General features: G+C 38.1%; 1 protein-coding gene across 6 annotated transcripts in view; it reads left to right on the top strand.

The window, feature by feature from the left end:
- Positions 1-10,282: 10,282 nt before the first annotated feature.
- LOC128526549 (R3H domain-containing protein 2) overlaps positions 10,283-27,997 on the top strand; it is a 64,424-nt gene continuing 46,709 nt past the window's right edge. For 5 of the 6 annotated variants that reach the window (XM_053498523.1, XM_053498525.1, XM_053498526.1 and 2 more), the window contains exon 1: positions 10,283-10,721. The gene's annotated coding sequence lies outside the window, so the exon portion shown is untranslated. Of the gene's footprint in view, positions 10,722-23,853; positions 23,908-27,997 lie in introns of those variants that run through there. The other variant, XM_053498524.1, reaches the window with a different exon arrangement.

The following is a 27,997-nucleotide window of genomic DNA, read 5'->3' as shown; positions in this document are numbered from 1 at the left end:
TGGCAGTGGCAGAACAAAACTGGGGTAATCCACCAAAAGTTATGACACGTCCAGTGAGCGCACCAATGAACGAGTCAGGACGCTCGAACACGCACACACACACACACACACACACACTGACAGAGAGAGAGAGAGAGATGCACTGTTACTGCAGTAACTTATCAATACTACAGTACAGTCTAAGAGTACAAGAAAGCAAATAAAGGGGACACAGCACGTGCTACATTACACTCACTCACTCATCTTCTATACCTTTATCCTGTATTCAGGGTCGCGGGGACCTGGAGCCTATCCCAGGAATCTTAGGGCATGAGGCAGGGTACACCCTGGACAGGGTGCCAATCCATCGCAGGGAACACACACACACACACTACAGGCAATTTGGGAACGCCAATTAGCCAAACCTGCATATCTTTGGACTGTGGGAGGAAACCAGAGTACCCGGGGGAAACCCACCAAGCACAGGCAGAAGATGTAAACTCCATGCACACAGAGATGGGAATCGAGCCTGGACGGGAATTGAACCCGGACCCTAGAGGTGCAAGGCGACAGTACTAACCACTACAAACACATTACAGTTACCCAGAAAGTCTCAGTACATAAGGGCAATGGACACTATGTAGCAAAGTGTAAACTTCATTTAAGTTTATTTGTAAACACTCAAACACACACACACATTCACACACACACACAGTCATCTTTGATACTTTTGTTCGGGTGTTATGCCTACACCCAGACTTCCTTTTGTATTTCTTTAAATGATCTTTGGGCTGTATCTTTTCCTAGTAGAGGCATACTCCCCTATGTGACATACTCCTCCTAACACTAAATATGGAACATTTTAGAAGATTGCCCTATGCATAAAAAAACTTTTGGGATACCTTGCAGAAGGCATAAATGCTGGCCTTTAATTTGCGCATCACTGTTGTGCGTGTGTATGTAAGATAGAGAGAGAGAGAGAGAGAGAAAGAGAGAGAGAGAGCTAAGTCCGGAGCTCATGATCTTTGTCCCAGTGACCTCCATCCTGCCACACATCCAAACCAAACAGTCAGCTTCAGGAAAGCATGCGGAAGCACGTGTTGTAAATATCATGCAATCGGCTGTTCACCTCCATGGGAAAGACTAGACCTGATCTAAAGGTTTTCAGGGTCGGGGACAGATGGAGCTATTTTTATATGGATTATTTGCTGTTGAAATTGAGGCTGAAGTGAGAACAAAGTGTTGCACAGCTGAAAGTACGTCTATACGTTACGGCTCGTGCTGTTCGATTTGGAAAAGGGCAATGAACGGATTACTGGTCTCAAAACTAATATTAGCCTGATTTTTCACGAAGCCTAGCGCCGCCTAGCGGCGGGACACTGGAGGTGCAACAAATCTAGGACAGAGAGCGACACGTCGCAGCCACGTGTTCTACGTGCGCCGTTATTTATCCTCTAAAAATAAACTCCACTATCATAACACAGCAATCAATCAATACAATGCATGGGACATGTTAGACTCACGTTTTACACTAAAGCTGGTCAGAGGAACAGAGGACCCCCATCATGTCAACAGGTACAGTGGGAACTCTCTCCGCTACCCCCCCCCAAAAAATAACCTCGACGTGCCTGTTAATGCGACGACCCAAATGCCTTTGTGTACCGGCAAGATAAGTTTAAAGGCAAACAAACATTTTCAGGAAAAGTGCACAGGGCATCCACTGAACAACCCCCTCCCTATGTTTCATCAGCACAGAAATGAGATAGAGAGAGAGAGAGAGAGAGAGAGAGAGGTTGAATTTAAAAATAATATTCACATTCCAGTTTCTACTAGATAAGATAAAATCAGTGTGTCTCAGCATGTCAGTCTTGACATGAGAATAAGATTTAAGAAAAATGAAAAAAATTTCCTTGAACCTTTACAGTCCATTTTCATGTACATGTACAATTAATCATTCTATATTTAAATTAATTAAATATATTTATCTTTCCAAGTGAAAGATACATATCAAAGTTGCAAAGATAAATATATCTCCCTACCCATAAGAATTTGTTTGTATGTACCATAGTTTTCCCCTTGTTCGCCATAATATACTATAATATAGTACTTTTGTAGAGGACCAGGGTAGGTACATTAGACCACATGACAGCAGTTGGTCACTCTATTTTGCAGATCTTTAGCTGCTCAATTGGTCTTCATTGCCATATTTATAATGCACCACACATTCCCAATTTGAACAGTCAGGCCAGTCTAGAAAAACCCTTTGTTTATTAGCCATGCATTTGTAATCTGAGCAAAATGCGGAGCAAAGATGTCTCTGAAAAAGATGATGTTTTGATGGCAGCTTATGTTGCTTTAAAAATTACATATTTTTCTGCATTAATTGTGCCCTCACTGATATGCAATTTACCCATGCCACAGGCACTGGCACCCCCCCCCCATACCATGCTTGTTGCTGGCTTTTGAACCTGGTGCTGATAATAGCTTGGATGGTCCTCTTCCTCTTTGACCCAGAGAACATAAAAGGTGTTCTTTCCAAAAGACTATTTGAAATGTTGACTTGTTTCCATGTTTCCAGTGTGCCACTGTCCATCTCGGATGAGACAGAGCCCAGAGAATTCCTTGACACTGCTGGACAGTATCTTTGTTAAGCATTAATTGTCATTTGTAAATGCAGCGAAATAGTGACAAATAGTGTTAAGGGACAAAAGTTTACTAAAGTGTTCCCACATTGTGATATCCACTACAGAAGCATGTCAGTGTCCACACATATTCAGAAGTGGTTTTCGGCCCCGCTTTTTGTGCATTGAGATTCAACAGGTTCCTTGAATTTCTTGATAATACTGTGTACTAACACTGGGCAATGTTATCCCGAAAGTTTTGGAGTATTTGCTGGTTCATCTGTTAGCAAATCAGTGAGGCTCCCCCCATCCTTACTCTAGAAAGACTAGGCATTTCTTTGAAAATCCTTGTGTACTATAACAGAACTGGTTTACACTTGTTTTTCATCACCTTGTAATTTCTACTTGTCACATTGTTATTGGTCTTAAATTTTCCTGTCTCATCTTTTCTTGGAGGATGTTGCAACTACCAAATTTGAAATGAAGGCATATATTTAGCAATTATATTTATGTGGTAAATCATTAAATAATGAGTTCATCAAAAAATAGAGTTTTTAAATAAAGTACAATGTGGAGAGATTTAAGAAATGACTCCTTTTTGTTTTTATTTTCAATTTTCATACTGTCCCTTTTTTGGAATTGGGGCTGTACATAAATAAGAACATTATAATACATAAACATATGTCTAACATATTTTTGACAGAATACTGCCATGTGTTCATAGTACCATACTACAGTTGGACTGTTGTAGTGAAGTACACATTATTCATTCTCAGAAAGAAAGGTACACTGTGGTACAAATAATGTTTCTTGAAGAACAGTTTTGTACCTTTTTGATAAATGTACCCTTAATGGTAAGGAAAAGACCTCTGTTGATATATTTTTTTTACCTTTCAAGGTACAACTGAATTAAAGGTACATAATTGTTCTAACATAATAGGTTGAGAATGTTCTGGACAATGGGAGGAGTTAATCTTCTCCTCAGAAAAACACTGATCCTGCGACAGTTATTAAGGCTCATATAATCCTTATTCTGATCATTTAAAACTGATATACATATATATCTATTTTTTTTTAACCTTGTTTTGGCTAGCTTTGGCCAGCTTATGAAACACTGTATTTTAATCTCACTTACATAGTTTAGGATAGCATGTAGATAACATCGGTTATCATGCTAACCTACTGCCCTATGTAGCTTAGCACAAACATGGTAGCTCCCAGTGGCTAAGATAATATCTTATGTAGATTACAAATGTTTATGAATATCAGCTGTGGTGTAAAAGTCTAATGTATTTCACCCTGTTTTTTTTTTTTTTTTTAATAGATGTCTAGTTTAGTTTTTGGTTAGCTTATGACACTGCTATCTGTAACATTTTTATTTAGCACAAACACTTTAGCTCCAGGTGGCTAAAATACTGCCTTATGTAGCTTACAGATTTTCTTGATATTCAGAATTATAATTTTTTTTTAAAGTACAAGTTGTTATATTACATTACAAAAGCTTGTGTTGTCTTTATGCATCGTCATTAGTGATTGATGATGATGATATACATTGTTTATTTTATTGTGTTATTATGCTTATGTTTTTTTTCCTAAACAGTTGTGGCAGTAAAAATTATTAGCCATTTGTTTTATAGAAAGCAAATGCAAACAAGCATGAAAGATACAGAAAAACCGTCACTGTATCATGGAAAACACAGACTGGTGATTACAGTATGCGATTCCTGCCTGCATGGGAACCTGGACCTGGAAAACTGGGGTCTGGATTTGGGATAGATTTCTTGTAGTTTTAACGTGGATGAATACACAATAAGTATCTGTCTGCAACTTTAACTGCATACAACCAGCACATGGACTGACCTCGGGTGACAGAAATGTTGAAACTACTGGTCACAGGGTCTGTGTGCTTTATAAAGCAGTGCAGGGTAATCAGCAAAACACACCATGTAAATGCTAGATATAACAAATGTTTTGTACACAGATGTTATAAATTTGATTTGTGGTCTTATTTCAGCAACTTCTTTTTTTGTTGTATTCAATAATCACGCATAACTGTAATTTTCTCCAAAATACAAACTTGTACATACATGCTGCTCACAAATTACTGTAGCCCAGTTTGTGCTGAATATAGTGTAATCAGGCTTTAGTCATTTATGTTTATAAGTAAGTAAAACACACAAATGTCAGAACATGTTAAAACTTCTTCAGGGCCTCAAAAAACCCGCAGACCCCTAAAGGATTTATTAAATTACCTTATTTAGCTTTTCACCCAATGGTGTAAGCCATTTGCACTCATTTTAATTTATGTAAAGCAATTAATGACCATATACTTAAGTATATTGTGCATGTAGCATAAACTATCCATTGCCCACAAAAACTTTTAGCTGGAAATAGCAACAGGTATGATTTGCCAAAGTCGCTGCAGTCGTTTAAGAGTTTTCCAGATATGTATAGTCACCAGATTTGTGCACATCTCGTTACAGTGTTTTTAATGCTTTTCATTTTATTTCTGCTTTAAAAGAATGTTGGGTAAATGCCATCTTATTTTGTAAAAAGTGGGTAAAAATACATTTAAAAGGGTAAATTGTATTGTAAACAGTGAAAAGTTATATTGTAGATGGAAAATTGTTACTTGGAATATTTTACTGTATTCTAAGGTAGTGTTTAAACATGTGCATTTGATAGATTTTCATAGTCACTGATAATAAATTGATTGAAAGTTGTATTCAATAGGAAAATGGCTTTTTTTTTTTATAGTTCGCAAAAGAACACATTAGACACCATTAAGGCACAAAATAGCTTATCACTGGTGTGGTACCTTCAAGGACAAGATTTGTACTGTTGATTAATGTACCAGCAAGTTTTAAAACAAAAGGTAAATTTGTTTCTCTATATTAAGGAACGGTTCTGTGCCCTTGAAAGGTACTGCCCCAGTGACAATGGTTTGTACCTTCATTAGTAAAAAACTGTACCTTTATTTCAGAGAGTGTAGATGTACCATAGTATGTTTCAAGTAAATAGCCAGTGTAATTTTTTTTGACAAGTCAAGCTACAGTTTAATAATATACTGTATATTGTAAGAGTGTACATTCCACTAATAATGTATGTTTTTTTTTTTTTTACTTTACACAAACACTTGAATCATGCTATGATGCCATAGTGAGTTAATCTGTACCTTGGACTGAACAAAAGCAGATCTGGATTTTACAGGTGGCCTCATATGTGTACTGTTGACTGTGGAGCAAAGGTCATAAGAACCTTCCAACTAAGAGTACAATTATCCTACAAACATATCAGTGGAAGTTAACCAGCTGGGTGATGTATAGGTCCTGATGTAATTTTTATGACTATTTAGTCAGGTGGCTTTGATGATATCATAGTCTGCGTACAGTAGATAGGATGCAACCTGAATCAGCTGATTATATTTATAATTATTTTATTTTTGGATGATATGTAATAGAAGCAGCCAAAAGACCACCAACCATGCATAGTGTAATAATAAAGCTCTGATAAATATATCAAAATCTGACTCTCAATTAAAAGTAAAACACCAAAAAGTACACACTGTAAGATTAAATCAAGTATATTTTGCTGTAATTGTCTAGGCTACTCACATCCCTTTAAAATGTTGCTGATTGATTACCGTTTATCTTTTGCTCTGACACACATAGCTGAACTCATGAAGTGCTCCTTTTAGCAGGTGATGGGCTAAAAGCAAAGAAGAACCATAAATATAAAGTATAAAGTCTAACAGGCTTTACAATGCAGAAATTGATGAACTCTATAGAAGAGCAACCACATGGCTTCAACAAGATAATTCTATGACTGCCTTATGAAGTGCACCAGGAGTTTAGGTCTAAAGAAATATGAATTATTTAGGGGAAAATAAATTCCACAGAAATTTTATCTAAACACACAACAATGAGACAAAGCATAAATGCCTTGTTTCTCTATATAAAAAACGAGAATATTAGAATAATAAAACAGGAGACTTGATGTGTCCAAAAAATTCATCAAAGACATTTCAAGTCTTTTAAGTAGTCGAGAACATTTTTTCAATGGTATGGCTGTTTAAATATCTGTAAAGAAAGAACGAAAAGTCCACATGGTGGAGCTACACAGAAGTACAAAGAAGTTTAGGTCCAAATTAAATGTGATACGAAGTTTTTTTTTTGTTTTTTTTTTTTTACCTATAACTCATATTGCAGGGACAGGATCTGAGCATAATCTGTACTTTTGTTTTATTGCTTATTTAGTTTGGACTTGTCTGACACAGCATTCAACTAACATGAACTTGTAAGACATATCCCTGTCCTATAAACTTAAGTTAATATAATAAGTGATAATAGTAAATTAGAATCCTTTCATGTTATAATTTAACTTAATTTAGCATAGAGCATAGAGTTTTGTTGTTTGTCTTTAATGGCTTTGTTATTTTATTATGTAAGGGTTTTGCAATACTTCAGCAAAATGGCTCTGTAGAATACAAAGGGATGTTAAAATAATATAAAAAAATAAAAAACTGTTTTATACAGTAAGCATCAAACAAAAATCCCTCCAACTAGTTTTGTCAGACTATGCTTTGCAACTGTGTCGATAAAATTTAAATAGATTGCATCACCTCAAATGTCTCCGTAGCTCGATGGAACATCTTGTGGATGAGAATTTCGATGTTCTAAAATCATTTTAGCCAGTAAAACACTTTAACATAGTTAAAAGAGATACCAAGACAGAACAATTATAAGTTTTATTGCAGTTATCCTGTTAAAATGGACGTATGTTCCTTCATGCATAAAACTTCGTCTTCAACCAAAGATTACAGCATTCTGAATGGATTTTTAATCTAAGGTATAATATTTAACAAAATCATAGTATAGTATAGTAGCTATTACTACACCTTCTCTAGATACTCACTAAGGTGTTAAAAAAGTAAAGCATAATTGAGAGTCCATTGTCACAATTGTCTATTCATCATACAGCGCAAGCTTAATAAAGGAATACATTAATGAAGCTATTATATACCATACACTTACATGTCTAAAGCTTCAGTTAATGTTCACATCAAACGTTGGAATGTAGAAATAATGTGATCTCAGGACTTTGACCACCACATGGTTGTTGGTGTTAGATATTTAAAAAAAAAAAACTGCTGCTCTCATAGGACTTTTACCCACAACACACACAACTCTAGAGTTTGTACTAAATTGTGTGAATAACACACAAATAAATAAAAAAAACATCCAGAGCATCAGTTATGTGACAACTTGTTGATTTCAGAGGTCAGAGCAGAATGATCAGACAGGAAGGCCAGAAGGCATAGAAGAGTATACTGGCATGGACTTACTGGTAAAACATATGATGGGGCTTTTTGCAGATGTTATAAGAGCCTGGTCTCTGCAAGACGAATAGCCAAAAATGACCATTCTTGTTATAGATAGTCGGTGTCCACTGTCCAGTACAGTTTCTCATCCAGCTCCAACCCCAGGTATTTGTATGTCTTCACATTCTCAACATGCGTTCCCTCTAATAGAGACCGAGTAGCTGGGCAGACCTGGACCAAAAAAAGTTGCTCATGTGGCATGACTCTGAGATGTATGTGCCAGAAGTGTATAAAGTGAGCAGGAAAGGGGAGAGTACACTGACATACTTTTGCATGAATGACTGCATCAACTGAGCATGGCATAAAGGTGATAAGCCTGTGACACTGCTGAGGTGTTATCGAAGACCAGGTTGCTCATTTGTGTTATTGGGTTGGGTGTTTCTCATGTTCCGCTTGGCAATACTTTTTGGCAATTTTTTGGCTATACAAGCACATTATTATTATGGTCGGCAAAACATTTAGGGGTAGTTTCGGCACTGAGGGCAGTTTCTAAATCCTGCTGGAAAAGGAAATCTGTATCTCTGTAAAGCTGTCAGCAGAGAGAGAAGTGCTCTAAACACTCATGGTAGATGGCTACATTAACTTTGAACTAAAACACAGTGGACCAACACCAGCAGATGGCATGGCACCCCAAATCTTTAACTGTGGGAACTTCACACTGGATTTCACACAAATTGGCGCTATGCCACTACAATCTTCCTCCAGACCCTGTAACCTTTACAGATTTGCAAAATTTACTTTTATCTGAAAAAGTGGGCCTTGGACCACTGAGCAATGGTTCAGTTTCTTTTCTCCCTAGCCCAGGTAAGACGCCTTTGATGTTGTTTCTGGTTCAGGAGTGGCTTGATACTAGGAATGTAACAGTTGTAGTCCATTCCTTGAAGACTTCTGTGCATGTTGCCCTTGATACACTGATCCTAATCTTACCCCACCCCTTGTGAATCTCTCTGTGAAGTTCATGAATCAGGTTTGCTTAACAAACTTGTTAAGGTTTTAGTCATTCCTATTGCTTGTACATCGTTTTCTAACACACTTTTCCCTTGATACAGAAAACCGTGAACACTTTTGTGACATACTCTCCTTGGAGTCTGTTGATTATTAGCATCTGGACAATGGTCAAATAAGCAGTCTTTCCTATGACTGTGGTTGTGTACACAGAGCCAGACAGAGAGATGAAGCATATTTATAGTACTTTTCTTAATCAAATAAAATATTTAAGTCTTTTGAGATACTGTATTTTTCTTTTATGAACAAATGCTTAAATATGGTTTCAGTTTAAATGTAATTAATCTAGAATATAGGGATTTTAACTTTTTGACATCATATTTATTTAGCCTTACTTTGTGCACATGTCAGGTTGGTTTGGGTCCCTTAATTTTAGTAAAGAATGAAGAAATTCTAATTCATATGAAGACATTCTAAAAAAATTTTGTGCTTGTGAATATGGGTGTAATGGTCAGATGTCCACAAACGTTTGCCCATATAGTATAGATAGATAGACAGACAAAGCAGGATAGGGTGCCAATCCAACACACACACACACACTATAAGCAATTGTGGAACACCAATTTGCCTAATCTGAAGACATGGTGACTTAGCACTGTCACCTTGCACCTCTAGGGTCCAGGTTCGATTCTCACCTTGGGGTCTGTGCTCGATGGGTTTCCTCCGGGTATTCTGGTTTCCTCCCACAGTCCAAAGACCAGGCTACTTGGCTAACTGGTGTTCCCAAATTGCCCATAGTGTGTGAATGTTGACCAGAGGTCCTACCACGGTTATGGGGGCAATGGTCACCACTGCCCTCGATAGTCCCTAGTTGGACGACAGAGGTTTCTAAATAGACGGATGGAATTAGCCTAATCTGCCTGTCTTTGGACTGTTGGAAGAAACCAGAGTACCTGCAGGAAATCCACCAAGCTCAGAGAGAACATGTAAACTCCATGCACACATACCTGAGGCGGTAATCGAATCCTCGACCCTGGAGGTGCAAGGTGACCTGCCAGCCACTACGCCACCGTGCGGCCCACAGCGGCAATACACATGTAAAACGAAGGACAAGTATCAAGGCAGCGTTTTTGCAAATTAATCTTTATATAATTTTTTCCTTAAAAATGTATTTTTTAATACACTTTACCATCAGCCGCATGTGCGTTTTTTAGTTGACATTTTATTAATATAGGTGTAAGTATAAATGTGGGGTGATAGTGGATTTGTATTAAAGTGCGCTCTTTTCATGCAGCGCGTCTGACAGCGTCTCCCACTTGACAGGAGCTAGGCTAAGCTAAGTTAAACGAAGCTAAGCTAAGCTAGGTATAACGGATAGCGGCTCTAACTGTGGACTAGCGTGTGTAGCTAATGGGACTGAAGCAGGGCAAGTAGGGATAGGCGGCCGGTGAGAGTCGCGCACAGCGAGCTGGTGTGCAGGCGCTGCAGTCACTCACTCACACACACACACACACACAGAGTGCAGGCTGCTCTCTAGTGATGCATGCACACGAGTGCTGAAGGCGTTTAGCTCACTGAGTGGAACACCTGCACCGGCATTTTATGATTAGGATTTCGGGCAGGCTATAACAACAAGCTAACGATAAGTTAATGCTCCAGTATTAAAGCGCTAACGCTAGCTAAAACATATAGAGCTTAGCTAATATATACATTATATATGTTTAATATCAACCCGTGTTGACGCGGGGCTCAGTAGATAACGCAAGAGTTTGGTGCTGTGCTGCTTTGAATACACGGTAAGTTGATCCAAGTTCATCCCCAGTGACGCTCGTGTATCGCATTGACACTCATGTAACGCTGTAGTAATTTAACTTAGCTAGCTAACTAACCCTTTACTTGGTTCAAACTTGGCTACAGCTAGCTGGCTAGTTAACTAGCAGGCGTCCGGCTCATTGGGCGAAAGGCTAATTAGTTAGCTAGCAGTCTCGCTAGCGTAATACGGCGCAGCTAAAAGAAATGCACAAACTGTAAACGTTCGAGTAGAGTTTTTTTTATTTTCCTGTTTTTTACTTGCTTATACCTTACGAACAGTGTCATTACGACAATAGGCATTCATAGGTGGGCAGCGTTTTCATTCAGACTAGCCGAGGAGGCTAACCTACTATTATTAGCTCTCAGAGCTGCGTGTTTGTGCTGTGATGGGTTTGTCACATCCATGATGAGACACAGAAAGAGAGCTCGTGACTTTTCACTAGCGTTTCTGACACCCAGTGAGTGATCACTCCCAGGACAAGTGTACACTCAGGTGACGGATCTGAAACACGTCCTCTTCCTCACACACCATGGGTGATGTCTCGGTCGCATTTACAAACCTTTTTAATTTACCGTAACGTTACACAAACAGCAGCTTTTAATTAATTAGTTCAGCTGTTTATTCAGACAACAACTCCAGTGAAGTCCATCAGGACTTTTGATTGTGTAGAATATCAAAACGTGGTTATGAGAGTAAAAACTTCCTTTATTTCTCTATATAATCCCCTGCTACACTGCTCCCCTAATTCTTGTGTTTCACTAGTGCTTTGGTAGAAAGTTTTCTCAGTACACCGGAGCCATGATCAGACTTCCTCCATCACATCTGAAATGCCGGCCTCCCAGGAACTCCTTTAGAGGGGCCAAACATGTGGAAACGGCTTAGAGTGAGCCGAGTTCCTGTAATGTGCAAGTGGCATTCGTGAATGGTTGTGTGTACAGTTAACCTACAGATACATTCTCTTCTGCAAGTTGGTGACAAGTATCTGTCGATTTTCAGAGATAAAGCGTTTTCCCGGGAAGAACTGCAGGTCGGGATAGTCGTTCATGGACATACAGTTTTCTTTACAAAGTTTGCACCATTCAGATGTCTTACTGCTTCTAAGTTTCTCATTACTGCACTGCGCTCAAAGTCTTGTGCAAATGTCAATCGGTTTTACGCCTTCATTCATGAGAAATGTAATCACAAGTCCTGGTATCATTTGAACGCCCCCATGTATTTAACAGCAATATCTGTAGCACTGTTAAAAGTTTTAATTTCATTACGTTTCTGTCTAGACCAGGGATGTAGGCTAAAAAATCTTAAAGGTCGGGGTGCATAAAATTCATTCCTTGAGATATTTGATTAAATCAACTTAAGCGACAAAAAGGCGACAGAAGTTGCTTTTTAATTTTGCCCATTAATAATCAACTTATTTCACAAGTCAACATGGTTAGACATTTGTTTTATAGTAGGCCCCTTTTTAGACAAGTCATATTAGTATTTCCTGGATCAGACCACAAGGTATTTAAATAATAATAATAATAAAACATCCCTATCTTTCCACCCATGTCCCCCAGGCTATAGCCAGTCTCTAATTAATCAACATACTATAAATGCCACGTGATTGGATAAACCTTGTCTGGGATTGGGCTACACACATGGCGTGGTTCAAGTCCTACAGACTGCAATTATCAGTCGTGTTACCGTATTTATGTCCCAAGACAAAGTTTTGTCTCCTAATCTACTTTGCTGAATCAGTTTCCAGACTGTACTTCACTAATTTATGACCCATGGCTGGTAGCTTTCAGAAACGTTTTGGGTGGACTTTAGATTTAAGTGCCTTAACGTCACCGTGAGACTGCCAACGTCACAAAGCTTTGTCGATTACCGAGCTGTAAAAACGTGTCTTTGCGCTCGTTTGTATGCCGCATAGTAAGATAACAGCAAATAAAAGATGTTGTAAAAGGATTGTTTTACTGTTAAAGATGCGGTGAGACAGAAGGAATTTGTCCAACGGTACACTCTTTAAAAGACCATTTACATGGTTCTTAAAATGCTTAATAAAAGGAGTGTAGCCTATTTCATTAGATAGAGCTTTTCTGCCGAAACAAAACAAGGTGTGATCGGTGAGTCTGTACAGTATGTATGTATATGACTCTGCAGGTCTCTCTGTTCTCCTTTAAAATGTCATCCTTAGTATTGAATAGAATGAACTAAACTGTAGTTTTGTCGCCCTTTTGCTGTTCAGTCATTCATACCGATGAATGTTTCTATATTAACCCTCCCCACCACCACCACCACCACCTCCCCTCTTACCTTGTGGTATATTGTGTATCAATTGAAGTTTGATGTTATGTTACCATACCCAAAAGTTATTTTTCTTTCTGGTAAAGATGCAGCAGGTACAGTTGTAGCCAACCATGACTGTCCTAACGTCTCTGTGAGCAGTTAAAACCACATCAACCGTTAAAACCTCAGTTGAGGGGGAAAAAATTCCTGCCTTTGTCTCGGATAAATTCATAAGGCAGATAATTACAACTTGTTGAAAGTACGAGCACCACCATGGTGAATAATTTAGATAAAATTGATTTTCTCATATTTCTTCGTGTTTGCCTAAACGGTGAGTCCCTGTCTCATTGTGGTCAGTTTTTAAAAGCGTGCTGATTAATGCATGACATAAAATAGAAATTGCGCAATAAAGAGCTTCATATGGCAGGTACAGATTCAGTTGACACTGAGTACACAAGGCCCTTTTTTTTTGCCTGTTCTTGTATTTATTGGTAAAATATCTGCATGGTGTTTTGATCTGCATTGATACTGTATTTTGTAACAAAGTAGTTTTGCATTAGCAAGTGTCTGTTTTCTCTATCTGATATCTTTGCACATTCTGCAACTTGCATATGCAGAATAACTGGCATGCACAAATGCCCCCATGTGCAATTTAATACCACATGTTGTTGTGCTATGGCGAAGACATTGGTTGGGATTGTTACAAATAGTGGACAGGTTTTAATAATGGCTTTTCTGACGCCAAGAGCAATTTCCTTAAAAGTAAGCAGCTTTTAAAGTAAGAAAATGTATAAGTAGTAATAATAATAATAATAATAATAATAACCTCTAAAATTGCTTTAGCTGCAGTCTTCCTCCTGGTTTAAAAGCACACTGCTATTTTCTCTGATATTTGGCCATGAGAGCTTGGTGTCAGCTGTAACAATGTGCAGCTTTATTTGGTGCGGTCCTCCCACATACAGCAGTGAGTCAGAGACGCCGGTGATTCTGGCTCATGTTTAGCAGGAAGCATTGCTCAGATATTGATGAGGGAGAATCCATAGTTACGTCTTAATGCGGTTTGCACGTAACCATTAAATAAAGTTGTGCATAAAAGTTTTCTTCAGCACCTTACACCTTGCACCTTACAGGAACATAGCAGCTAGTCTGATTATGGCTCCGGCATGCTGAGAAATCTTTGTCTTTATGGGATCCAAGCACAAGGGAAATCCTCGGATAAGTGCATCAGTGTAGCAGGGGATTATATAGAGAAATAAAGGTAGATTTATATATTGTATATAATCTGTATTTAATGTATGCCATGCCAGTTATGATTTTAACCTTAAGTAAATCAGTGGGTCTCCTCATAATCCAATAAATCTTTACAGAAGCTTATGTAGTGCATGGTTTTTTAAATTAATCAGATCTTTATAAATCTAGTTCCTGGGCATGTGCTCCTGCAAACCACATACTGAATGTATGAAATTGTTTGGCTCATAAATGGTCACTGCGTCTCTAAACTCCGATCGATGATACTGTAACATCACAAAAGAAAATTGCATGCAAACCGAGGTGTACGCTATTTGTGCACATTCTCGTGATGCCTGTTTCTTATGGTTGGTTTACAGCAGAAGCAGAATAGCTTCTCTGTCTTTTTTTTTTTTTTTGCTTCAGAGATTAGAAGTGCTATTTATAGACACCTACTGGAGCACCAAGTGTGTGGTTCTGCTGCATCTCCCTCCCTCTCTCTGTCACGCTCACCTACAAGCTTTCCCACTTTCCCCCATATTAATCATGCTGTTAATTTCTGCATTCTCACCTCTCCCAGCTTCATATTGTTGTATTGAATTTCTGTCTTTGTTTTTTATTTTGGGTCTTATCACTTTTGTCTTGTACACTCTGCTCTCTTTTGTCTTCGCTCTCGCTTTCTGATGCGTCCATGTTCTTATTCTGTGCTGTTGCCTCTTTTTTTTTCTCTCATGTTTTTCTCTTCTTTGCCTTTTGCACCTCTGCTCCACCATATCCTCTCTCTTTCTTTCTTTCTCTCTCTCTCTCTTTCTTTCTCCCTCTCTCTTTCTCTCTCTCTTTCTAATATATATATATATATATGCATGCATGCATGCATTTTTTTCCCTGAATTGTTGAATATTAATTATTCAGGTTGGCTTAAGGGTTCGGACTGCTGTTGCCCAACTCAATTAAGATTGTCTGCCTAACTTTTAAATACGTGAAAAACATATATATAGTTCTGTTTAATCGCCACTAAACAGTGGTGCAGCTGTAAGTGTGACTGGAACTAACTGTTCTTGTGACTTGTCTCTAAATGGACATAAAGCTTTCCAAACAAAGTTCATAGATTTGGGTAATGGCTACAGACACCTACCAGCTGTGAGAGACTTGGTTAGGAAACCTGTCCTGTTTAGCTTTTAACGTTTATATATATATATATATATATATATATATATATATATATATATATATATATATATAAAACGTTAAAATGTATAATTTTTTTTTACTATTTATTTATAATTTTTATTATATTACCACCAGATTGCACTTGGTGTACAACGTTGCCACATACCTGCTACTGTAGGTAGTTGTGATATGTTTCTTCTGTAGGTCAAAATAGTAACCCTAAATCTAGATCTTTGGCAACTTCATTGTTTTCCACAGGTCTGTAATATACTTCTCTTAGAAGCCCTTAGAAACAGGCCGCCATTACCTGTCAGCATAAAAGTGGTCTACTGCATACAACACTCAAATTGACTATGAAAAAAACAAATGACTATGTTTTAATATATATATCTCGGGGTCAGGATTGCTCAACGTAGGTTGACGCATCATTTTTCAGCACCACCTAGGCAATACAATGAACAGAATATTACTTATTTTTAAACAATTACACAAACATGACTGAGGCAAAGAAATAGCACAGATACATAAAATAACAGGTTTTTATTGATGTTTTTGGTTCTTTCTGTGACTAATAATAATAATTATTATTATTATTATTGTATTTTCAGAGAGTTTTTGTGACGTCATTCCCATATTTAAATAGCAGTCAGATTCACACATTTTAAAAGTAGCGATAACTTTGGTTCTATACGACATATCTGAAAACCCAAAAGCAAAATTTAATTTCTAAGACCTCCTTACCTTGTGTTCACACACTGGCAGACCTTCCCTATAAGCTGCTTTTTATTATTAGTATTTTTTAACAAAAAATGCATTACCAGCACTGAACTGTGCTGCTTGATTTTTAATGGTTAATAAAAAAAAATTTCGTAAAGAGAACCTCAGTGAAGAGTCGCCCATTCGCTGTGACGAACTGTGTTTCTTTGCAGAGCATGAGCGATCGTCAGTAAATCCTTCTTATTAATTTACGGCAAGTGGCATCTACAGCGTTAACTGCCTCTCAGTACACCACTCTCACACTACCGCTCCTGTACCTGTTAATTCTGCTAGCACGAGAGAGACCTGTTCTATACTAGATAAACAATTGTGGATAGCGTTCTTCTCCCGGACAGATTTGTAAAAATTCTGGGCAAATGTACTTGGGCGGCCGTCAGTATACTTTGGGGGAACACTGTCCTTGTTAAAGTTTGACTTACTTTAACACTCAATACAAGGTTTTTTCTCTTTCATTGTATGCAAATAGAGACAGAAGAACGTTTCACAGCAATTTATAGTTATCACAATACACGTAAACATGCATGGTAAAGCATGATGTTTGTTTCTTTTGTCTTTTCAACAAGTTTTGAATATTTATGTGTGAAATATGTAGCTGTAAATGGCATTTTAGAACTGCTAGTAAAGACTTTGCGTCAAAGTGCATGATCTCAAAAAGTGTAGAGACTAGACTGCCTCATGTGCCTGCGTTGTTAATGTTGTGATCAACATTTAAATAAAAAAAAAAGTAAAGCATCTAGTTGTGAAATGTGATACCTCATACCCAGCCTGTTAAGTTAACTGTACTGTATATGACTATGCACACTCAGGTCCAGAAATATTCGGACAATGACAAAATCTTAAAGTACAAAATCGTACTTTTGCCTCTGTTACACCTTGATTATGGATTTGTAGTGAAGCAGTCAGATGTGATTTGAGCTTTAATTCAAGGCGTTTACTACTGCTTTTTTTCCAGACCAGGACCCTCTGTTTGTCAGACTGAAAAATGATTGGAAAACTGACAAACAGTTTGATGGCTATTTGTGGTCTCTTTCTTATGTACTTCATGACAAAAGATAAAAGGGGATAAAAGGTCTGGAGGTAATTCCAAGTGTTCTGTTGCCATTTACTAACTGTTAAAGGAGGTCATCGTTAGGCTGAAAAAAAAACAGCCCTATTAAAGAGAGAGAGCAGAAATTTGAAGGGTGACCAAATTAACAACAGAACGTTGTTAAATAGAAGGCATGAACAGGGAAACTTAGTACATGGAAGACATCTAAAGTGGATGATCACAGACTCCTAAGTGAAGAAAGACCCCTTCACAACATCTAGATAATTTAGGAACACTGTAGAGGATGTAGGTATATTATTATTAGGGATGCACCGAAATTTCGGCCGCCGAAAATTTTCGGCCGAAATAGCATTATCGGTTTCGGCCGAAACGTAAGAAAGCCCCGAAAATAAAAGCCGAAATTGTCGCCACGCCTCTCTCATCCTCCCGTCTCGTTCGCGCTGTCATTACGCATCAAACACGGAGTATGTCGGCGGTTTGAAAGCACTTGGAAGCAAGTTTTGTTATTGTTAAACAGCCTTATTACTGTTATTTATTATCAATAAAAGTTTGATTGCTTAATTAATTTGTAGTTTTTTTAATACGAACAAAAAGAAAATATTTTAAACATGTTTTTTAATGAAGCCATTTTCGGTTTCGGTATCGGTTTTCGGCCAAGTGCATCCAAAAATTTCGGTTTTGTTTTCGGCCCAGAATTTTCATTTCGGTGCATCCCTTATTATTATACAATAAGTCGCACTCAAGAGATGCCTTCATGAAAACAAACACAGAGGGATTATCTCAAGGTGCGACTGCTGGTAACACTTAAGAATATAAGGACTGCATTTTATTGTTTGTTTTTTGCTTAAAAAACAGGGCAGTTTTTAAACAAGATAAAGTTGTAGCAGAATAAATGAAAGGCAGATATATGGAGAAGGAAGGCTCATGAGCCAACATATAACTCATAATCATTAAACCTAGTGACTATACTGTAGCTATGTTTACACTGTCAATTAAATCTGACCCAATTCCAATTTTTTTTGCTTATATGTGACACATATCGGATATGTTCTATGTCCATGTAATCAGGAAAAAAACGCATGCATTCCGATATTTCGAGATCGGTTTCAGGTCTCCTTCATATGTGGAAATAAAGCAGATATAAATCAGATATGTGCTAATGTGATTGTCGTGTAAACAGACAGATCGGATTTCCTGAGGCAATGTGTTCTGTACGTCATTAAAACTGTGACTTTTACGCAGTTTAATGATGTAATGTTATCCTCCGATGGAAGCGTGTGTGGAATGATAACTTTGCAGGTGACATGGAAGAGGAAAAGGCCCCCGCCCTGTGCTAATGCTTATTTAGGCTAAATAACATTAAGAAATCAGTTTTGGTCAATGTAGCATATGCACAGGCTGCAATTATGGCGTTTTTTCCTCCTCCTCCATTTCAAAACCATGGTGACGTTTCGCAAACTTTGCATATACCGCAGAGCTAGTGTCAAGCATATTACGCCTTCGTCCATCATGGCTATTGTGTAGCGCAAGAACCTCCCTTTAAGTATGCGCAATGTTTCAGATGGTATGGCAAGTGTAAACACTTGAATTGGATATGGGTCATTGTTGAAAGAACGTGTAAACAGACGGTAAAAAAAAAAAAAATCAGATCTAGGCAACAAATCAGAATTGGGCATCGAGACCTGCAGTGTAAACAGGGCTTATGAGTTTTTGCATCCAAGCATTAGATCTAATCCTATTTGTGATTGAGTTGTTTGTCCAATTACTTTTGAGCCTGGAAAAAAAGGGGATGGTCCTTAAACAAAATGTCCTAAACGGTTAAGGAAATGTTTTTTATTAAATATGAACCCATTGCATTAAATCTGAAAGTCTACAACTCAGTCACATCTTGATTGCTTTAAATCCATTATGGTTGCGTACAGAGGCAAACAATGCACTGTTGTTCAAATACTTGTGGACCTGACTGCTTTTGTGTGTATACACACACACACACACACACACACACACACACACACACGTGTACATACACCATGGTCTAAGCATTCATTATCCATGATGCACCTAAAGGATACAATTAATGGACTTCTCCATAAGGCACAATTTAATAAACATTTGTATACAAATGTGAAATGGTCTGATTTATGTGACTGGTTGAGCCGTCTTCTCCGATTCTTGGCTAGTGAATAGTACCTTCATGTTACTTCATTTAAACCCAATCCCAATTTTACCCCTTACCCCTACACTTAGCCCTACCCCTCCGTTTGGCGCGTTCACGTGAAGGGGTAGAGGTGTCTCATTTCTCTTTTGGTTGGAGGGGTAGGGGTAAGGGGAAGGGCCAGACAGCCCTCCAAACGAAGATTTTTCGGGGAAATTTTCAACATGACTGCTCACTCGAGCAAGCAGACCCATAAATCTAAGTAATTTTTGCCATTAAAAGGATTTTTATGACAAGTTGTCATTATATGTATATTAATTTTAGTCTTGTGTTTGTGTTTATGGTGAAGTTCTGTAAAGAAACGTTTGCAAAAAAATCGCTAAAGTTTGCTAGCGGATAGCACCGATTGCGCGATATTACAAAAATATATTTTTATGTCATATACACTTTACTGCATGCTACAAACAAATATAAAAGTTCAGTAGCACGGCAGTTTGCCGAGCATTTGATAACACATTGTTTGTTTTGCTTACGGCCATACTGTATGTGTACATGTAAATGAACGGATACGTATGATGACATATAACAGTGTTGTAGTGGTGTCCCATTTCTTAGGGGAAAATATTTTAACCCTTCCCCTTTCCACTTTGTTTCAAGGGACAAGGGGAAGGGGCGAGGGGTAGGGGAAGGGGTAGAAAATAGAATTGGGATTGGGCTTTATTTTCCTGATTTTATTTTTTGAAAGTCGTAAAGAAATTCAGTGGAAGTTTGAGTTTGCTGAGAAAAAGGTGAATAATAAAGCAGATTCTGTGAATTGCCTAGCCTGACCAGCAGTACAGTGGATATATATTCATATGGCACAGTACTTGATACATTACTGTCTTTTGACGTGTGAGTGAAGGTGGGCGCGGGCAACATTTATGTCTGCTGCTTGCATGCACACAGGAGCACATACTTTTGCCTCTGCAGTATTATGTATTATTAGTACAAACTCTCTTTTTAGTCACGTGAAGTATATCTGGTCTAGCCTGTCCTAAAACACACATGTATGCTCCTACACCAATCAGATTGTTAGTGAGTACTGTTTACTAAGGACGGGTACTAATTTTAGATAAGTCAGAATGAATGAAATGTGGCTTTAAAAATGATGGCTGAATATGCAGACCAGAAAATTAACAATATCCGAAAATAACACTAACATCATATGCAACATCACTGTTCTTATGTCAGGTTAGTTTGTTTATTTTTATCTATCTGTCTGTCTGTCAATTTGTTTAATCAATCTAATTTTAAAATTATTGCATACAATTATAGTGTAATAAATGATAGTCTTAAGAGTGTTAGTTATCAGATCAAAAAGCTGAAGCCTTTGTATTTTTACATCCACTGTAGGTTTTAACATTAGGGTTCAGGCTTTACTCCTTTAGATTCTTATCTGGAACAGAGTACTGTGTGAACATATATGTGAGTCTGTATATTAGGATTCATAGGTCATGTGTAGCTCTGCAGTGCTTAAACTACTGTTCCATATTCACAGGTAATAGCTTTACATCCAGATTCATTGATGGCCTTCATGAAAAGGCTGAAGCAAAGCATAACATCCCAAGAAGCGATCTCTCAAGCTCAAGTATATAGGCACATTGTATGATGATTCCTAAACCTGCTTTTTTAAACACAAGGTTTTCAAGTAGTGCAAATGGTTTATAGTAAAAAACAGATCCCTGTGTAGAACCTTTAAATGGTTTTGATGTTTCTTCATGGTAAAAGTATAATTAAATTACACATACAAAAAAAGGACAGGTAAATCAATTAAAAAGGCATATTATTTAAGGACACAGCACCATCTACTGAATTTTTAGCACAGCATACCTCAACCGAGTGGTAGAGATGGCTCAATCAGGCTTTAAGTTCATTTTTTTCCCTCCAAAATATAATCACTCACAAAAATGTGTACTACTAAAATCTTGAGCAGAATGTTAAAGGGGTAAAGTTCTGCGATATACAGAGAGAGAGAGTGTGTGAGAGAAACAGAAGGTTGGTGTTATGCTTTGCTACCTCATAACTTTAATGGGCTTCAAAACCAATAGTTTGGAGTAATGTCATCAGTCTGGGTTCTGGACGTGGCAGGTATGTTGTTGTTTTGCAGTCTCTGCACACTGAGTAAAAATTAGGGCTGTGCGATTTCTCAAAAATTCACATGATAGTTATTAAGAGACATATTGTGACTGTGATTTAAACTGCGATATGTAACTAATCTATCATTTAATGTATCATTTAATGTATCATTTAGTATTTATCTTGGTGTATCTAATGTGATTGGATGAGAGGCATTTCATGACTGGTGATATAGAGCATATAACAGCATTGTGATTTTTATGTATCACTTCCCAGGTGTCCCAGGCGTTCTAAAAACTGTTAATTACACCAACTGTCACCAGCTCTGCCAGTCATGGTTAGTTAGTTCATAGTTTGTGTAAATAAAAATGTTTTATAAAAGTGATATCACATTAAAGGGACTTCTGTCACAGGGTGCTGCCGTCAGCACTCGGACTGCCCCCTCGGCCTGTCCACGGCCTCATCACCGTCTGTGCTAATGTTCAGTACAACAGCATTCCTCCTTTTGTGTGGCACAAAAAAAATCACACAATCAAAAATAAACAAATGCTCAAATTACTGACAAACTAATATAAGTATTATATTAAAAATAGTATATTACCTGTTACAATTTGAGGTCTTTTCCAATGAGATAATTAAACTGTTGTAATTTAGATTTTTACACAATTACTTGTGCTACCACGCTGAGATATTAGCGCTGTGGCTTTTACAAGTAACCGCACCGGCAGAGGATAAACTGTCTGCGAGCTTCTGTAAAAGCATAACATTCTATAAATCTATTCTCTTAAATAAAAAAATAAATACATCCATACATTCAAGATTCAGAGAACTTTATTAATCCCAGAGGGAAATTGCTTAAATAACAAAGCCAACTTATCATTTCACAGTATTTAAGTATACGGGCTTAAACTGTATTAGAATGTTGGACTAGTAGTCAGAAGGTCCTAGGTTTAATCCCCAGCACCAGATGATGATGAGGTTAAACAAGCAAATTAAACAAAAAACAAATGTGTCCTAAAGAAGTGTTTTTGAAGTATGGATGGTTTCTTTCAAGTCTCAAAATATTGATATTAACTTTATCTTACTACAGAAATAAATGGACATTTTAACCCCAAACACATCTGTATTAGTCCACAGTATCCTCCTCTATGTGTACAGTGAAGCTTATTTTCTTTTATGTTCCCAATGAAGATCAGTAAATTTTACTATAGAATGAAATGTAATTGCTCTTAAAGTTTAATGACTGTTTTGTGATGGCTAGAGCAGATAATCCTGTGTGTTTAATCAGTTGTGCAGGTAACCATAAATAGACCAGATGAAAAGTAACCTGTACAACATTTTAAACAGTGTTTGTCTGAACAAACCTGCAAGATCATACCCATTGGTTCCTCTACAGCATTTATAATGGCGCCATGCAGTGATGCTCACTTTTTTTTTGAATGGGACGACACAAAAATGTAAATTTAGTCTGAAATCCTTGAGAAATTATGTTGAAAAATGATGTATTTGTCTTTCCCAAAATTGAATCAAAATAAATGCTACAGCCAGAGAGCAGACCATTTTTGACTTACCTTCATACATTTATATAGTATACAATATATTTTAATATATAGAAGCCAGATAAGAAAAATACTCAGTAACAAGGTTTAACAATGGCAGCTTGACATCATTTTGTGTTTCTGCAACTGTTTGCGAGTTGATTTGGCTCATCATCCTGTTGAAATCTCTATCGGTGACCAAGTCTGAACATCCTGGCAGAAGCAGCCATGTTTGGGGCTGAAATATTCTGATAATTATAAGAATTCATGATGCAATCAGTCTTTGTCTAAGCCCCTGATCCACCGGCCAGAGAACAGCACCAATGTATCATGTTTTATATTTCTGGGAAACAGCACAATTATATCCAAGCAATGAGTTGAAAATCACAACGTTTCTTATGTAATGCTGATATTTTGTATAAGGCACACTGATAATTCTATAGGGCACAATCGGATAGCAAAAAGGAGAAACTTGAGCGCTCCATTCTTATTTTTATGTATTCTATTTCCATCTCATTATTGTTTATCTATACAAGAAAATTTAAGTCCTGATTTATTTCTCTAAATCTGCATGTTATTTCCGATATATAGTGGTATAGAAAGTGCTTTAAATGAGAACAGGAAGTAGAATAGAATGAATGAGTGCATGCTCGTAAGTTTGTGTGTGTGAGAGAGAGAGAGAGAGAGAGAGAGAGAGCACGAGCGAGCTTGAGAGTGAGTGCGGTTCAGTCCTTCTTGCGCTTCATTCAGAAAAAGAAAGGGGGCATCAGAACTGAAGCATAATCCGTTCACGCTAAGCATCGTGGAGGAGAGAGGGAAGCGCTGACCATAGGAGAGGGAAAAAGAGATGAAGATTCGCCTCTTTCTGCAGGTGAGTTTATCACTGAGATTCTGCAGCTGCAGTTTGACGATTGTTGCTGTGCACTTTGATGTCAGTTTAGGCTTCAAGCATATAGCATTGATTGGAATCCCCGAGACTACGACACTGACATCAGTAAGGTGCGTGTGCGTGTGTGTGCATGCAGGTAATTGAGAACTCGGTGATGTATTTTATGCAGCATAGAATCTTATTCATCGTTTTATTTAGAGCTCGATGTCTAAAGCTGTCGGTTTCCTCTGTTATTAAGTAGAGTTTCTGATTTCCTTTTAGCTTAAGAAAAATGGTGCCTCTTTTTTTTTCTTTTTTTTTTAAACAGACCATGAATATGCTGCTGCTGCTTATGTGTAACTGTGATTGATTTGCGCGAAGCAGAGTGTAGATAACGTCTGAAGGATACAGTGATATAACTTACTTATGGATAAATCGATGTGTATGTGTGTGTGCACGCGCGTGTGTACACGTGTATAGTTTCTGAACTTGATCTTTTTTAAATGACCTGCCTCTGCAACCCTTATGCTGCCATGCTTGTAAAAACTTTACCATATTTGAATGATTCACTTGCCTGCCCCTGTTCCCCTCATTGCCGGATTGTGTATCTGTAGATTTGTTAGGAGGTTGCTGTGCGCACGATGTGACCATTCACACATCGCGTGTATGTGGCAATGAGAGCGGTCCCTGCGTAAAGCCACCCACTTGTAAAGAGCGAGCAGGAGAGAGTGGAGGAGGGATGGAGGCAGGGCCATGTTTCTGAGGTAATGAGGAATTCCCTTTTACTGCTGCGTCCTTCCACACCACGCACCGGTGGCGGACGTGGGGGTAGAGGTGGAGGTGGAGAGTTGGTGGGAAACTTGCCATGCTCCTGTCATCCACACTGTCACACACAGTTCAAGGAGCATGAGCGGTGTGGGAGGTGAAAGTGGAGGATGGATAGATTAAGTGCATTAAGAGGAGGTGGTTAAAAGAACCTGTCTGAGAATTTATTCAAAGACTTTGTTTATAAGGTTGTTTACCTTTATGCCCACACGTCCAAAAAAAAAAAAACCAGCATCGTCCCCCATCTCTGTGATCTTCTATTTCTTTACTTTTTTCTGTTCCTTTTCTCTTTCACACTAGCGGTCTCTCTCTCACTCGGTATATCTCGGCCCCTGCAGCGCCGATGCCTCTGCCATCAACAGCTCTGTCTGCACCTCCACCTGAGCCTAGTACACACACACACACACACACACACACACACACACACAGGTTGTTATTTTTGAACATTGTTTATTGGGACAAAGTCAGAGAAAGGATTCAGTAGAAATAGAGAATATAGATTTGAGATAAGGATGTGGAACAGAGGGAGAGAGTGCAGATGCACAGAGAAGCATCGCCTGAATAAAAAAAATCTGCTCTATAAATAGCAGACAGTCCTCATGGCCTCGACACTCTGCAAGGGTTTTTCCTTTTTTTCCTTCACTCAGGCCTATTTCCTGTCTTCCCTGGCACTGAACATGTCAGGTCAACATCTTGTTTTAAATAGTTGAGTTATAGTATTATTTTCCACAGTCGGTCCAGCTCTTTATACAAGGTTTTAAAAAATGCACGAGATCTATTTATTAGAAAAAAAGCCTGTGAGCATGCTTTCACCTGAAAGCCGTGATTTATGCACTCACTGGAAGTTGTGTAATTGGTTTTTAAAGTCAGTGAGTTCACACTTCTCTCATCGGAAATCACAGCATCGGAGTCTGCATGCATACATCAGTCACAGTCATTACAGAAACAACGCTCCAGATGATGGCTGTGTTGAAACACAGCAAATGTATCAAGTATAAAACCCTTTCCTCCGCCCACCCCTCTCATTAGCTGATGTTCTTGAGGAAGACGTTTTTTTTTCCTCCCCTTGTTCTGCCATTTTAAGTGTAAAGAGCACATTTACACAAATGTCAGAGAAGTAATTACAAAAAGACTTTGAGCTGAAGCAGTGGAGAAAGTTCTTTTGGTCATATTCGCTCATTTCTGTCATATGGGCCTTGTATTCTTTTGTAATCATGGCCCTTTTCTTTCAGTTGCTGAATTATAAATGGATGGTTCAAAAGGTTTTTTCCATACCCTCATTATTTGAGCTTTGGATGCCTAGTCTGCTAAAAAACCTTGGAAAGATAAGACTATGCTCAGAGTCTGTGTTAAAGAACTGACTTTGCACCTATGAGTTTAATGTTGCTGGTATTGCAGTTATTTTTAATATAGATAAGCAATATCACACGAGAGGGAGTGCTGTACCGCTCGATATCGTGTGGCTTTGATGCGGTTGTGGGCACGAGGGCCGGCTATATATTCTTATATACAACTATTCCACAAACGCCATGTATCATCAATAGATTATGATTTAATTGTTTCTTTAACCAGTTATTTTGCTCTGCCAACACCTATCCTACTGCAACTGGTGGGACTAATTTACTGCGACTGACAGTTCGTGTAATGAACAGAGGTGGCAGTAGTTTTAAGTTTCTACTCACACTCTGCAAGTAAATCATGGAGATATTGGGAATACTTTTAAATCTCAGTTTTCTTTATGCAGGTAGTCCTCGACTCACAAACGAGTTCTGTTCCGGGAGCACATTTCTAAGTTGGATTTGTTCTGACAAAATCTGACAAACGCGAGTCTTGTACGCCTTTTACAGGAATATACAATGTAAAGCATACCAATCTGCTTGAATAAAACTGTCCCCTTCCCCCGCTCATCATGTGGTCGAAAACCATAATTGCACCTAAGGAAATTAATCTCACAAATGTCAAATGTAAAAGGTTTGTCTCTGTGCTTTTAAATCGCGAGGGGAATCCCAGACACCATTTTCTCAGAGCTGTTTTCCACTGTATTGGACTGTGAACTCTTTAACAGCTTTACATGACAGTCATTTTCTATCATCACACTCCCAGGTTGGTTCATTAAAACCGGCAAGACAGACTAATTTCTTTCGCACCACCACACACAACACATACAATATACCAGATTTTGACACATTCACTTACACACTGAAAATATTGTATACAATTGTAAAAATTTGTATTTGGTGCACTGCAGTGTCCGTTTTGTACAATACACATGACCTATTTTCGTGATTTGTTTGCGTCTATGGATGTTCGTAGAGCCGTGTTCTGTTTGTATCTGCGAAAATTAAGAACTCGACTGTTCGTAAGTTGGGGACTACCTGTATTTTTACTTATCCCGCTCCAGAATTATCAGCTACAATTTGCGGGCTCCAGAGATAAATCCAGAATAGAGTTAAATGAAAAGCTAGTGCTTTGTCAAATCAGGGGTTAGAGAGTGAATTAGGATTCTGCCTTGTGTTTTGAGCTATTTTCTTTGTGGCTTTACATGTAAAAACACGGATGGCTCAGATGCGATTTGGAATGCCGTTCCTAAGGAGACAAAGTATTGTTTAAGATCATAATGTCTTCAGATGTGTTTTCTTGTTAAACATGCTTTTTTAAAATGGGAGGGTTGCGTCAGAAAGGGCATCCGGCGTAAAAAAAACCTGTGCCAAGTTGTAGTGCGGACTGGATATTCCGCTGTGGCGACCACTTGTCGAGAGCAGCCGAAAGACCAACAACTACAGATTATTTGTTTGACTCAAAACTAAAGCAAAAGGTGCCAAAATAACATCATATCACTTGAATGAAACTATTACTGCTATAACTAAGCTGCAGTATGTCCTGCTTGCACTGAGCTGCCTCTTTCAGACTTTGTATAATTACTGAATCAGACTTAATGCTGACTTAATGCTGAGCTGATAAACCAACAACATATTTATTAATCTATTAAATCATAATATATTCATTGCATTTTCTTGTCATTGTCTGCTCGTGATTAGTTCCGTAGCAAGTTGTACAAAATGCAAACAACATTTTAGTAAGCAAGCAGATTGACATTCTGCGGTCTCTGCTGTGAAATGTTTACACTATACATATCTGATTTAGAGTAGATTCTCCGTACCCTCTGTGCCCGCCGCACCTCCAGCAGATGCAGATGTCATATTGAAGAGTTGCTTAAGCTGTAGTGAAACAGTGACGATCGACTGAAGGATCAGATGAGCGTGACGCT

This window comes from Clarias gariepinus, chromosome 6 (assembly GCF_024256425.1).
Source record: "Clarias gariepinus isolate MV-2021 ecotype Netherlands chromosome 6, CGAR_prim_01v2, whole genome shotgun sequence".
In the NCBI taxonomy this organism is placed as follows: domain Eukaryota; kingdom Metazoa; phylum Chordata; class Actinopteri; order Siluriformes; family Clariidae; genus Clarias; species Clarias gariepinus.
Note: the sequence above shows the minus strand (reverse complement) of the source record. Positions and strands in the feature narration are given on the sequence as shown.